This window comes from Pteropus medius, unplaced genomic scaffold, assembly GCF_902729225.1.
Source record: "Pteropus medius unplaced genomic scaffold, Ma_sr-lr_union100, whole genome shotgun sequence".
In the NCBI taxonomy this organism is placed as follows: domain Eukaryota; kingdom Metazoa; phylum Chordata; class Mammalia; order Chiroptera; family Pteropodidae; genus Pteropus; species Pteropus medius.
Window position 1 is genome coordinate 13,462,431 of NW_024349225.1, and position 13,720 is coordinate 13,476,150.

Here is a 13,720-nt window from a genome sequence, read left to right on the forward strand (position 1 = left end):
GAGCTTTGTTCTGAGATGCAGTTAAGTTACTTGTAAATAGTTTAATCTTTTTGAGAATTGCTTTTAAATTTTGTTACACATTTACCAGAGAAATGTTCAGTCAAAACTAATTATTTCCTACTGCTGAGGTAAGAATCTTCTGAATATTCTACCAGCTACTCTGAATTAAGAGGATTTCCAGTCTGCCTTTTGACAGTAGCCACTATTCCTGGCCCCATGTGAGTGCTGTGTGCTGTACTCTGATGCCTTTGGGTGGTTTTTCCCCCTGGCCTCATGTAGTTTCCTCATGTGCATGTGCTGATCGCTACTCTGCTAATACTTGAGCGGACCCTCTGCTGACCTCCATGGTTTTTGTTTTTTGTGTTTTTGTTTTTCTTTTTTTCTGTGCAGCGCTCTCCTTTCTGGTACTATATCTTGCAAGTTGCCACCCTTTTGTTCTCCTCATACACTGAACTCCATCTTCTTAACTTGGGGAGTCCCGCAGGCTTTGCCTGGATTCTCCTCTCTACCCCGTCCTATACTGTGGCCTGGGAACTCTTTCAAGGCAATAAATTGAGGGCAGTTTAAGGCTGACTTCTTTTGTTTCCCATGTCTCAGGGATCACTGCCCTTCATTGCCTGATATTCTGTGTCTTGAAAATTGTTATTTTTATATATTCTGTTTGTTTTTGGCTCTTTTAGGAAGGAGCATGAATTCAGCTCCTATTACTCCATTTTGGTCAAAAATGGAGTAATAAGTTCCAGCATTGTTTTAAGTAACTAAATTAAGCCTTTCAACAACCTTACGGAGTAGTTTCAACTATTCCCATTTTATAAGTGAGGAAACTGAGGCACCAAACAATTCAAGTTAGTTTTGCATACTCGTATAGCTTGTTAGTAGTGCAGCTAGGATTCAGACTCAGGCAGCATGACTCTACGATCTATGATCTTTACCCTGCCATTCTGATTTTATAGTATTCCTCAGTTTACAAGGAATTGTGGCAAACATTTTAAGATTCTTTTATAGCTCCTACGAGCAGAATGTGAATGACTATTGGTCCTTAACCTCACACCCCATGTTATTTGCATTTTCAGAAGAGTGTGCTTACTCATCCAGGGGAATCTTTTATAAGTGCAGTACCAGGTACTCTGACAGAGAAATGAGAAATATTTGTCAAGTGTAGCGGGAGCTGTTTTAGGTCACTAACTCGCCCCATTTCACGCTACCTTGGAATTATCTGGCTTGGGGAAAGAGTTCCCTAAGTTCTTGACTTTTAACAACTTCTCTTACTCTTTACTTTAGACTGTTACTAATGGCCTAAAAGTTTCCCTTTTTGTTTTAATCTTTGTATCCATGGCATCAGGTACTAGAAAAAATAGTGTTTATTTGTATCCAAGAGTCTGAAAAATGAAGTGCTACAAGTAATTTAACAGCTTGCATTTTCCTTTAGGAAGCACCAGAGATTTTCCTATCAGCTTTTGCATTCCAATTTGTTACTGTGTATTAGAACTTTTGTCTTTCTCCAAGTGCATAACCATTAGGCACATAGAAGAGGTCTGTGGACCAGTGTTTTTGTTTACTGCTATCTTGTATGTAACCTAGAACAATGCCTGAGATGGTGGTTCAGTTTGTTGAGTGAATAAGTGAACGAATGAATGGGAATCAAGGTATGCTGGTAGCCAGTTGGAGGAGCCAAAAGGAGAGTGGACAGGGCAAAAATATTCTACAGACAGTATATTCACTATGAACCTGAGTCTGTACAGTATGATGTTCTGGCTTTAGGGTGTCATTTCTACTTATATTTGAATACAGTTGTGTTTTGATTTCAGAATTCATCATACTTAAAATAAATCGACTGACACTAAGAAGATACTGGAAAACTGAGTTTCTCCTTCCTTTTCCATATGTTCTCTACACTGGAATATTTTAAATATGTTTTTCAGTGAAGAGGCAGTTCCTTTTAATTACACTAGTATTTCAAGCATTTTTTAAAAATGAAAATGAATTAAAAGCATTAACTAGAACTGCTCAGCAAAGTGGTTGCCCTGTTTAACAGTTTCCATCAGTCCTCAGTTTAATTACTATGTTATTTTGCCAGAAATAATTGACTGGATGAAGTCATTTCATTGGATATTTACAAACACTAGACTTGTAAAGGGGGTTTCTGTCAGTTCCCTTTTTGTTTGGAAATGACTGGGGCTGACCTGGCTGTGCACAGCTGCTATTTTGGGCTTAACATATTTTCACAGTCACCAACTCAGGAAGATGGTGGGAAGGTAACAGAGGGAGGTAAAATGTTTGGCCTTTATGCTCAGTCCTAGTTTTTTAATTTTGACCATGAGATTACTTGGAAAATGAGAAAGTAAAACAATGATTTGGTCTAAGACACAAAGTGATTGGATAGTGTTTCTGCGTGTGGCAATTGGAATATCTTGTTAAATTATGAATAGTCTGGAAGAAATTTGCAAAACTCTGAGCACCAATAGTCAAAGCTTAAACGTTGACTTACCAGTCATGGTAAAAATGAATTATCAAGGTCAGTCTGTTAGTGTTATTGATTTAATATTCTGTAATAAAGTGTTTTTGTTTTGGATTAAATAATAAGATTTGATTTTGAAGGCGTAATGTCAAACTGAGAGCAGATAAGATGAAGATTCGGCTGGAAATTATTTTATCTGAAGCAGCCTACAGGAAATTCCAAAAGACAAGATCAATATAAATGAAGCTTTTAAAGAATTGAAGTGGAATGCCAAATTGCAGTACTGTAGATTCAAGTTTAAAGATGTCAGTCCCTACTTGTGAAAAAAATTGATGTAGAAACTTCAGATGGTCCTCAGAAGGAATTCCAACTGTGGTAATATTTACAATGTGATGATTTCTGCATGGCTTTTCAGTTTAAAATATTGACGAGGAGAGTGGAAGTAAGACTATTGGGTAAGGTGCTTAGTTTTGTTTTGTTTTTTTTTAACTATAGTACAGGTGATAAATGTCTTAAGAGGAATTTTAAGAAGTGAGATGGTTGAAGCTAATGTAATTACAAAGAGTATACATACAAAGAATGGATCTAAATTTAGTTCTTATTTGGACCTGCATTTTAGCTATCCAGGAGGATGAATACCTAAGTCTTAAAGGTGACCCCAGGGTAATCTAGAGTGAATTTTAATCTGTCATATCAATAATTTAAGTTCAGTTTTCTCAGGCACAGCTTATAAATTTAGTGAAAAGCCACTGAGTCACTTTCAGCTGACATAGTGGCAGCAGGTTTTGCAGAACATGAAGGCTACGCCATTTTGTGGTGCCTCCTGAAGGAGAAATAATACAAACTATAAATACATACTTTTAGAGACTTGGGAGCCTCAAACTTGAGTTTTAGGAGCTTCTAGTTAACAAACTTCATTTCATTTACTTAGGACAAAAAGATTCATTTAAATGAAGAGTCACTAGAATATCAGCGTGGTGGTTAGAGGAGTGAGTTGTGATTTAAGATCGCTTCTAGCCCAGGCTAATTCACGCATTTCATTGTCATTTACTGAGTGCCACATCATAAAAAGCATTATGGAGATGGCTGTGGGTAAAAGACCCTGTGCTTAGGACGTAAAGCATTCCATGCTCAGTTTGAATTTGTGAAAGAGTGTACACACTGTCCCTCTTAGTGAGACACATAGACTTTGGCATATTAATGGCTCCGAGAGGTGATACTGTTAGAAAACAAACACATCAACACGCATACACAACACAGGGTTTAACTTCATTTATCCCAGTTTTCAGCGCTTTTCTTTTGTAATGCGTGTAGCACATAGTAACGTCACCTGGAAGACATTTTGGGAAATGCTCTGAGGAATGATCTTTTGCGACCTCCTTAACCATTAGAGTATTCTTAGCTTTTCCTCTGTCCAGGAGGGAACTGTCGTTCTCAAAGGGATCCACATCGCAGCAGTGTATCTGACAGTTTCCACACTTGGATTCAACCGGCAGCTCTTATTAAATGGTACCACCCATCAGGCAGAAATTGGTGATGGGGTGTGGGTAGGTGCTTACCTGGGATGGAGGAACTGGCCCTTCACAGCTCAGACTTCTTATGATTCCTGAAATTTCCCTTTAAGCATCCTTCAGCCTTCTTAAATGAGCTCTCTGCTTTGGTGGTGGTGCCTTCTGTGTGTGTTTGTGGAGGTCATTACACTTGGGTGTGAATACCACCCAAGCAGCCTGTGCAATGGTCAAGCAAGAGTGAGGTTCTGCCCCCTCCTCAGAATATTTCTGAATGTGGAGGCCTGAAACGAGGCCTCGTTGCCAATTATGGCTTGGAATTCAAACATAATGCCAGAGCCACCACACCTTTTTTAGGGTAATTACCACTTAACTAAACATTTCTGAGTTCCTTATAAATTGGTCCCTTCAGTCATTTAATCATTTTAGTAGCTCTTCTCTGAACTTTGTCCAAGTTTTCCACAATTTTGGTAACAAGGTGCTCTGCAGGGAATGCAGTGTCCAGGTGCAGCAACCTTGCCAGGGTATTTGGTGTGGTCGGAGGGAGCAGGAGAAAGATGACAACTATCCAATATCCCTTAGGCGCTCATAAATGTGTGGCAGCGTTCCAGCACACAGAGTTGAGCTCACAGTAAGTGCGTAGGCGAGTAGACTGGCAGTTGCTCCTCCTTGATTCGGGTAGGAAAAAAGCCAGGGGCCTGCAGGCAAGTAAGTATGTGTGCGTGTGAAGTCGGTGAAATCCTTCACTTGAAATAATGTAGCCATACTTTAAGAAATCATTCTAAAGCAGAGGCTGAGAATTTCTTAACGGATATTTCAAGGAAGGTCAATGATCTTACCTGAAAGTTTTAACACTGCTCTATCTTTTTTCAGTGTTTATACCATATTTATATAAAGATCATTAAAATGTTGCTTATTATTTTTGTTTTCTTATTTTTTGATGGACCCGAAAGGAAATCTGATGAAATCTGGAAGTCACGTGAAGTTGAGTGACTTACTTAGAGTCAAGCAAATGGAAGAATCAGAATTATATCCCAAATATATATAGCTTTTACTCCTGTACTTTAAACAAGCAAACCGAACAAAACACTCCCGCCCCTAAATCCTATTTCTAACACCCGTTCAGGAAGTAAGATGTTAATACTCCTTGGCAAGTCTTTTGACCTTTTCATTTAGTTACCATATCATTTTTGTTCATTTTTTAAATTTAGAAGTTATTTGCCTTTTTGTTTTGTTTTGTTTTGTTTGGCAACTCTCTCTTATACCAAAAAATGAAATTCCAAAGACATCAGCATCCGGTACTAAGGTAAGTAGTAAGTCAAGTCACAGTTTGTAGGGGTCTGGGAGACCCTAACAAGGATACTGCCAGAGACCGTTAAGGTTTAAGTACAAAAGTCAATAATAAGTTCCTGAAAAATATAGGGTATTCTTACTTCTTGATATTTGGGACATTTAAACAAGTATTTAACAATCTGATTGTGGGGCTAATTAAATGTATGTATAATGGACCACCCTAAGAAATAGATTAATAAGTTAACTTGTGCATGAAACTACATATCATTGGTAACTAATGTTTGAACCATATTTAAAATGCAGAACTATTGCTATAAAACAAAACTAGGCAAGGAGAACCATACCAGAAGGAGTATAATATTTAATGACAGGTGTGCATATTATTGTAGCACTTTAAAAATACTTTTTATAATCACAAGAGCTTAAGATTTCAACTGAAATGCTATTATTTCTCACAACCTTGGAAGATTGCTGCTGGCTTTTAAGATTCTCAGTTCACCGTTGCTGACATGGGGTCACAGGCTATCGATTTTGAAACTAGGCTTTTGTTCCAAGCTCCTTGCTCTTCTGTAGGCTTCTCCCTGGCCATTGCAGGTCAGTCGTTTCATTAAGAAATCTATAATCAGGTGAGGATTTGGGCAGAGCAGAATACTAATATCGAACCCAGACCAGAATCGTTCTTCCCTGCTCTGGTCTAAGGCCTTTTGTATCAGCCCCACCCATTGCTGGAGGCTGGGTTCTGGGGATCTTTGAACACAGCTGGGCTCTCAGGTAGTTTGGTCTTTGGGGACTGATAGACTTAAAATAACTTTGAATAGTTAAATCTGACCACGTGTGAAATGGCAGTTGCCTTTTAATTTTAATGGAATATTTTAGAGCATTTTTATGGAAAAGCTCTTAAAGTTCTTTTTTTTTTTCACTGCCTTAATGAAAGGGGAAAATGTGTTGCTGTTGCTGTTATTTTTTATAATAAATTTAAAGCAGTTCCTGCAAATCTTAACAAGTAGAATCAAATATTTAATGCTTTTGGCAAAACACCTTTATAAAATTTCCAGAGCAAAATAAAATATTCTGATTTTAAACTGTTTTGAATAAAACACTGAATTTCTAAGAGTATTTATATCATGTATCAATATTTCCAAGTTAACTTAATATCAAACCACATAATTACCACTAGTATCTGAAAAGAGCTATGCTCAAATTTTTAAACCAGAATAGATAGCTAGATTTACAAATAGAAATATTATAGAAACTCACTTGTCTATTTCTTTTGTATATCAAATCAGGATATCTTCTGATACCTGTCCTCAAAATAAGCTGCATTGTAAAAGATAATATGGGCCCCTTAACTCTGGGATTTCACAAGGTGATTCTTTTGGACTAGAGATAAGATTTGCTGGTAATGTTTAATGAAACCAACAAGCACCTTGACTTATTGGATTTGCTGATTCCCATAGTGTAAATATGAAATGTGGAGGAAAAGATGCACTTGGTCAACTTGCAGCTGGTGCCAGCCTGTTCCAGCAGGCCACTGGAGTGAGATACTTTTATATTTGCTAAACATGCAACTTGGGAGCCGTCAGTTATAATGGCCTAAATTTAACAGAAAAAAATTGATTTAACTGGGTCAGATGGACTGTTACTTTGGGCATAGACCACCTGGGAAAGTTTCGACAGGATTTAGTTACCTTATCTGATGGAACATTTTAAGCAAAAGACTAGTTAGAAACTCTAGTTGCTATTAGATAAGTGGCTTGACAAAATGGATGGAGGTAGAAAAAGTTGAAGTGGTCACTTTTTATTTGTGCTCCTTGTTTTTCATAAAGAATCTTTGTTCTGCCCTGAATGAACTCTGAGCTGGATTTGTCAAAGCAGCCATCTTTTGTGTGATAGAATGCTAATAGGGTCTGGGAAAGATGTCTTCGGAGAAAATATTAATATAATTGTAGCTGACATTTATTGTGACAGTCTCTATTCTAAGAATTTTTCATGTATTATTTTTTTGAACCCTCACTACAACCCTACTATCCTCCCATTTTGCAGATGAGGAAACTGGGGAACAGAGTTTAGGTAACTTCTCCAAATTGCCATAGCTGGTATTCGGGATTAACCTAGGCAGTCTGACTCAAGAGTTTGACTCTTAATCTATGCACTCTTTTTCCTCAAGTATTGTTTTTGTTTGTTTTTTGTTTTTTTAAGATGCCTACTCATTACTGTAGTTAGCCAACCACTTTGAATAAAGTGTTTCTTTTAGGTAATTTAATTTACATAAGATTCAACATATGTGAATAAGAGATACAGTGAAGCCGTTATTGATACTCAGAAGAGCAGACAGTTTTGTAAACCATTCTAAGTTTAAGATAGTTCTGGGCCAGATAATCTTTGGATTCCATTAATAAAATGGAGATCAAATAGTAATGTGGCTAAACCGTACCCTTACCTTTAGTTAATAGAAATCATATATCAAGAAACAATAAATTTGTACTCTTTATATCCCTGCCTAGGCCAGGATGAATTTAAGGTGAGATAGATAGATAGGTAGGTAGGTAGGTAGGTAGATAGATTCATCGCACTTTAAATTCAGTATATATATACATACACATGTATGTGAACATATACACATACACGTGCAGATGCATTTCTCTTATTCTTTTAATGTGACCTTTTCTCTGAATTTTGATAGAATCTGTTTACCCTTCCAGCTTGCTAGTTTCCTTCATTCTGCAAGTCGGCCCATATTTCATTAATTATGATAATTTTCAAAGAAACTGCTTTTTCATAGCATCTTGTTTTGATTGATGCATTTTGTTAGTTGACACCTCCTTTTGAAACTATCTGTAGTTACTAATTGTAGTTATTATTTTTTCCAATTTCCAATAATTTTCTTTCCTCAGGAATTCTTTTATAGAATTTGATGTTTTTTAAAACATTTGGTTGACCTCATATGTATTTTGTTAGTTGACACCTTTTCCTTTTGAAACGATCTGTAGTTATTAATTGAGATTATTTTATTATTTTTTCCAATTTTCAATACTTTCCTAGGGAATTCTTTTATGGAATTTGGTGTTTTAAAAAACATTTGATTGACCTCACATGTTTGATATTTGCTCGCTTGTTCTTATTCGTAGATGAAGGTCTACATCAGAGGCTTGTAGCTTGAGGGTCAGAGATCACTAAGGAGCTCCTGGATAGAATTCAGGTGTCCATTCATTTAGATGGAAGAAATCACAATTTTTCTTTACTGGCCTTGAAATGAAACTTAGCAATTTTTTCTATTATGAATGTAGGCAGCAACTACAGAAGTACTAGCAGAATCTGTGACTGTCACCGACAGAAAACATACATTTCCATGTCACATTAATTTGTAAGTGTGGATTATAATCACCACTTCAAAATTTTGGCAGCAGTAGACCTACTGCTAGATCTTGTCATTTTGCATTAATAATTTAAAAGATATTTTGAGAGTTTCATTTTGATGTAATTTGCATCATTTTAAATCCTATTTTTTATAGTGTACATTTTCAAAACATTCTGAGAAAGGGTCCATAGGCTTCATCAGACAGCCAACGGGGTCCCTGTCACAAGGAGATGAAGACCCCCTGGCTAGGCTGATCACCGTAGTGTATTAGAACACATTCATCAGCCTGATGCTTGTTCCTTGGTGACTGCGTGAGCCCTGGCTCTGTTGCTCTGCACAGGAGAGAATGACAGGGCAGGCTTGGTTGTAGGGGGTACTTTTCTTTTGTGAGCTCTCCCAGCCCTCCTGATTACTTGGGGGCACATATTTCTCCCATAGTCCATTCTGTCTATTCTGGATTAGAGCTCTCATTTTTATGGGAGACAAGTAATCATGCTTTCTGCTTTGGGAAACACCAAAGCAAGTGACTTTGTCAGTGGAAACTGGCAGTTGTGCTGCCCTTAATTACCTGCCTGCTCTGGGCCTCTGAGTCACAGATTTAATCTAGGGTTCTACTGGGTAAACTCAAATTTTCAGGATATTTTTGCTTTGATTTTTATGGGATTAAGCTTTTTGGAATTTGCAGTCAGTCTGATCTGATTTACCAGAAAATTCTGTTCATGGACACTAATGCTATCCTTCCCAGCATTCTAGCCTTGTGGGTTTATTTTTACTTTTAATGCTTTCTCTGATTTTTTGGGATGTAGAACAGATGAAAAAATTATGTTTACCTGCCTTCTTTATATTGGTGTAAGTAAGGATTTACATTATATATAGCAGTGGTCCTTGAACTTACGGGTCCCCCTTATAAAGAAAGTCAAAAATTTTGCAGACTCCTAGAGTCTACTGACTTAGCCTGAGAAACACTATTGTATCTAAAACCTTCATTAGATTTGTAATTCCTTTGTTTTTTTCCCCCCTTAACAAAAGCATGTGTAAACTGGGTAGTGGTTATCCTACAGCGCTTTCCTTTGACCTAGCTCAGTTCTCTTCCAGAGTTTTTGGGGGTCTGTTTGATTACCATCATGTTTGGTGAGACACCTATCTTTTATGAGGTATTTATAACTGTTTTGTTTGGTTGCTGATTAAAAATAATTTGTGCCGCATATTCAGCGAAGTCTCATGTGTGCTTTATCTGGTTACACTCTTGCCTGATATTAGATAGTTGCTTTGTTGGTGCCTTATCAGTATGAACCTGGGTGAGTCACAGTTTCAGAGACTACCAAAAATAGAATTCTTTACAGTAGGTTTTTTCATATCCGAAAAGTCCAAATGATTTAACATTGACAGAAACATTTAGCAGTATTTTGGTCTGCACTGCATTAACTAACTATCATTTTTAGCTTATTAAGTAAAGCTTTGCTTAAAATTATTTAAACTTTATTTTAGAATTAACTAAAAATGGAAAGTCTTAATTTCAGTTTTTTAAAATTATCCCAGAACTTTTTAAATAATAGAGAAGAATAATTTGAGTGTCAAGAGCTGGCTCCCTAAATATCACCAACACAATGTGTGGGTAAGGTAGAGCTGAGGTTATTGCTTGCTGTGGTGAGATATTACGTATGACCTCATGAAGCTTTGGCAGCATCTAGGAGAGGGGAAGGGGGAAGGGTGAGGCCAGAGTTTATTGAGGATTGGAAGTTTGGTTTAAATCTGCTCTTTTAGTGTGGAGACTTGATTAAGATTGGCCAGTAAATCCAGAATTGGTAGAAAAAAGGAAGGGGAAGATTTTGAGGCCAGGGATTCAGAGAATCTGAGGGCACAGATTCTTGCTTTCCAGTGAAGTTGGTGGGGGTTTTGGGGGAGAGATTTCTTCAATGAACAATCAAACCATTTCCTGGGTAGGATAAACCTAGAAGAGTTTTTAAAATGCTACTGAAGACAGTGGAATAGAAAATCTCGTGAATGTAGATGATAAGGTGCAGTTTCCTTTCTCAGTGCCTAGGCTGATGTGTCAGTAAGTGATTTTCTCAAAATTCTCAAGAGTTGTCTGGATTGTGTAACTCTGCATTTGCTCTGCTGTCAAATTTCATTGAGGTCCTAAATCTCCACTGCCCCTCAGTAGAAAGTGGTAGAATAAAATTTCACTTGAAGCAGGTCTGCTGATGGTGTGATGGCATGTTCTGAAGTCTTTGGATCCTGGTGGGATTATCTGAAGACCTGAGAGTCTGGTCCTCTGCTCGCTGTGTGGGTGGGAGCAGGAGGCGAGCTGCCTCCGTCCAGTGCTGACTTTACAAGCCGCAGGGAGCTGCAGCCATGGAGAAACCAGCGCCTAGAGATGGTTACATCTGAGCAATTAGTTCCCAGAGCGACCAGTGAGATTATCAGGACAGGATTAAAAACTAATCATCTTCAAGGGTGGCTTTCATTTATCTTTGGAAACTAGGCTTTTTAGAAACTTCCAGCTGGGCCCTAAAACAGCTGTCACAATGCAAGTAAGATGAATAAGTCTCTCCTGTGATAATTGTGTGCCATCCTTGCTTCTTCCTCCAAATGCATATCACTTTCCCATCCCCATAGAAAAGTTCTAAGTTTCCATTTTATTAAAATTTGCACCACAGCTTCTGTTAATGTACCAATTTTCTGTCATTAAGTTGTGTCAAAAGGGACATGATACCCAAGTACCAGTGCATACATAAAATGGTTCTGTGCCTGTCTGTTGAGCCAGAAAAAAATTTTTAATAGGAAAAAAAAGATGAAGATGAGAAAAGAAATAAACATTTCAAAATTTAATTTGGAGATGCTCAAAGGATCTTTCTCTTGCTTTCAGAAACTTCAGAGCAAGATAGAGCCCTTTCTTTTCGTAGCTCGGAGCAACTTTCCTGTCAACCGCCCATCTGACCTCGGTCACTGGAACGCTGTGGAACTGGCCTCCACAGTTCTAGGAGCGAGGAGCCCAGCCGACGCCCCGGGGGTGGGACAGAGCCCAGGCGCCAGACAGGGTCCCCGGCCTGCTAATGTGCTGGACACACAGAGCCCTGTTCTGTAACCTTCCTCTAGGTTGGGGGTGAGTGGAACCCATTAGCATTTAAAAATATTTGCAGAAATCAGGGGCGGGGGCGGTGTTTCTGGAGGGCCAGTGCTCCCTGCGCTTTCCTGCGTGCCAGAGCTGGCTGGCATGGCTCAGGCTTTGATAGAGAACATCTGGGCAGCGGCTGCTTTAGCACATAGATGAGTCGGAGGGCAGGGAACAAAGGGGGCTTGTGAGAGAGTGCACGTGGGGGAAGCGGAGGCGCCCTTAATGCCTGTCCCCTGCTCGGCTGGGGGCGGGGGCTGAGGATAGGAGCGGATGGTTTGCCCTCATGTTGGCTCGTGGGGGGCTGCGCAGGCCGTGGTCTCCACTGCTAGACTGACTTGTACCCAAGTGGGAAGGCGCAGCCACCACCAGCGGCGCCCTAGTGCTCTTCCGTATCTCAGAGCCACTTGGTTGGGGCGCAAGGGAACAGGAGATGGAGTGGCAGGCGGGAGGCTTGGTAGAACAAGTTTCAGTGGAGACAGATTTGTCATTGTTTTCTCCGTTGCCAGTCCCATCCATATGGAAACAAGATAAAATGAGCTGCATGTCATGAATAGGTATATTTCAAACACAGAGGTGCTTTTATTAACTGAAGGGTAAGGTCAGATTGTTGAAAATCTGTCATTTATGAGTGGAATTTTGTATTGGATTCTGATTTATGCATGCCGCACCTTACCCAACATGCATATGTATGTAAGAAAAATCCATGTTCAGGCATTTATTACACCATGGAAGTCTTGACTAGCTTATATATGGTAGAAATGACTCTAGTTCTTTATAAGAATGAGTAAACCACTGTCCCTTTTACTGGTTAGATACTGGCTGTAGACAGAAGCTGGTCTAGGCGATTCAGTGAATGTGATGTGTATACTTCATTTCAAAGTCCTCCCTCCCCTCTTTTTGCTCCCAGGTCATTTCCACCTTCTGACTCTGCTCCGAAAAATGAGTCCCACATTTTTAATATTGCTAAGGGCTCTCTTCCCTGTGGATTCATTGCAGAATCCAGACATTAGCACTTGAAAGTGCTACAGGTTTTATGATGGCGGGGGACTAATACCACCTGGCCCACGAGTGCCAGGTTCCCAAGATTTTCTGACTCCGTTCACTTGATAAACATCAAATGTCTGCTTCTAGGATTATGATATTCAACAGGATGGTCCCTCTTCCAATGCTGGGAGCCCCAAATGATCTGCTTAATATTTCAAATAGTGGATTCCGGCTTGCTTTAAATTAGGTAGGCAACCTTATTCTATTAACTTTCCTTTACACTGAATTCCCATTAATTGCTTTGATGACTTTTATGTTATATTAACTCTTCCTATTTCAGATTGTTATAATATTTTTCTGCTCATGTTACTAAGATTGCTTATTCTGCTGTTCAAAACTGCTAGTGAAATAAGGCTACTCCGTGGCTTTGAATTTTTGCTGATCTGGTATCATGATCAATCCATATCTGGTAATATGTAGAAATAGAAACTATAGCTTAAACTGAAAAGCAGTGATCTTGACCAGTTTCTACTCTGATGAAAGCTATAGTTCCTTTTACTGGAAAAAAAAAAAGTATATCAAAAATCAAACTTTGCCTCCATACTTACACGATTATGTATCTGTTTGTAAGGAACAGTACCCCAGGAAACTAGCCCCACTTCCTTTTGAAGTTAACTTACATTTTCATGTGATTTCTGCTACTTGGACAGAGATTATTTCTTAGTTATCTGAGTATCAGTGTTTTGGGCATAGTCGATAAATGTTAAGTAGAACTGACATTCTTGAAATCATAAGGATTGAGAAATGGAATATCGGTCTTAGTCATATCAGTGCTATAGAAACTGACGTCAAAATCCCGAAAATCCTCTTAAATTTATCTAGCCCATATTGATTGAGAGCAAACCAATATGTAGAATATTTGTTTCAGCCATCTCCAAATTGTTTGGTCCCTATTCATATTATGTGGAGACTCAAATGTCAGAAACGATTTATTAGGTTCC

General features: G+C 38.6%; 1 long non-coding RNA gene across 1 annotated transcript in view; it reads left to right on the forward strand.

Annotated features, from left to right (window-relative positions):
- The first annotated feature begins 6,521 nt into the window (after positions 1–6,521).
- The window catches only part of LOC120617745 (uncharacterized), a 71,815-nt gene continuing 64,616 nt past the window's right edge, over positions 6,522–13,720 (forward strand). Inside the window, exon 1 of the long non-coding RNA XR_005657029.1 lies at positions 6,522–12,966. This is a non-coding gene — a long non-coding RNA (uncharacterized LOC120617745). The remainder of the gene's footprint in view (positions 12,967–13,720) is intronic.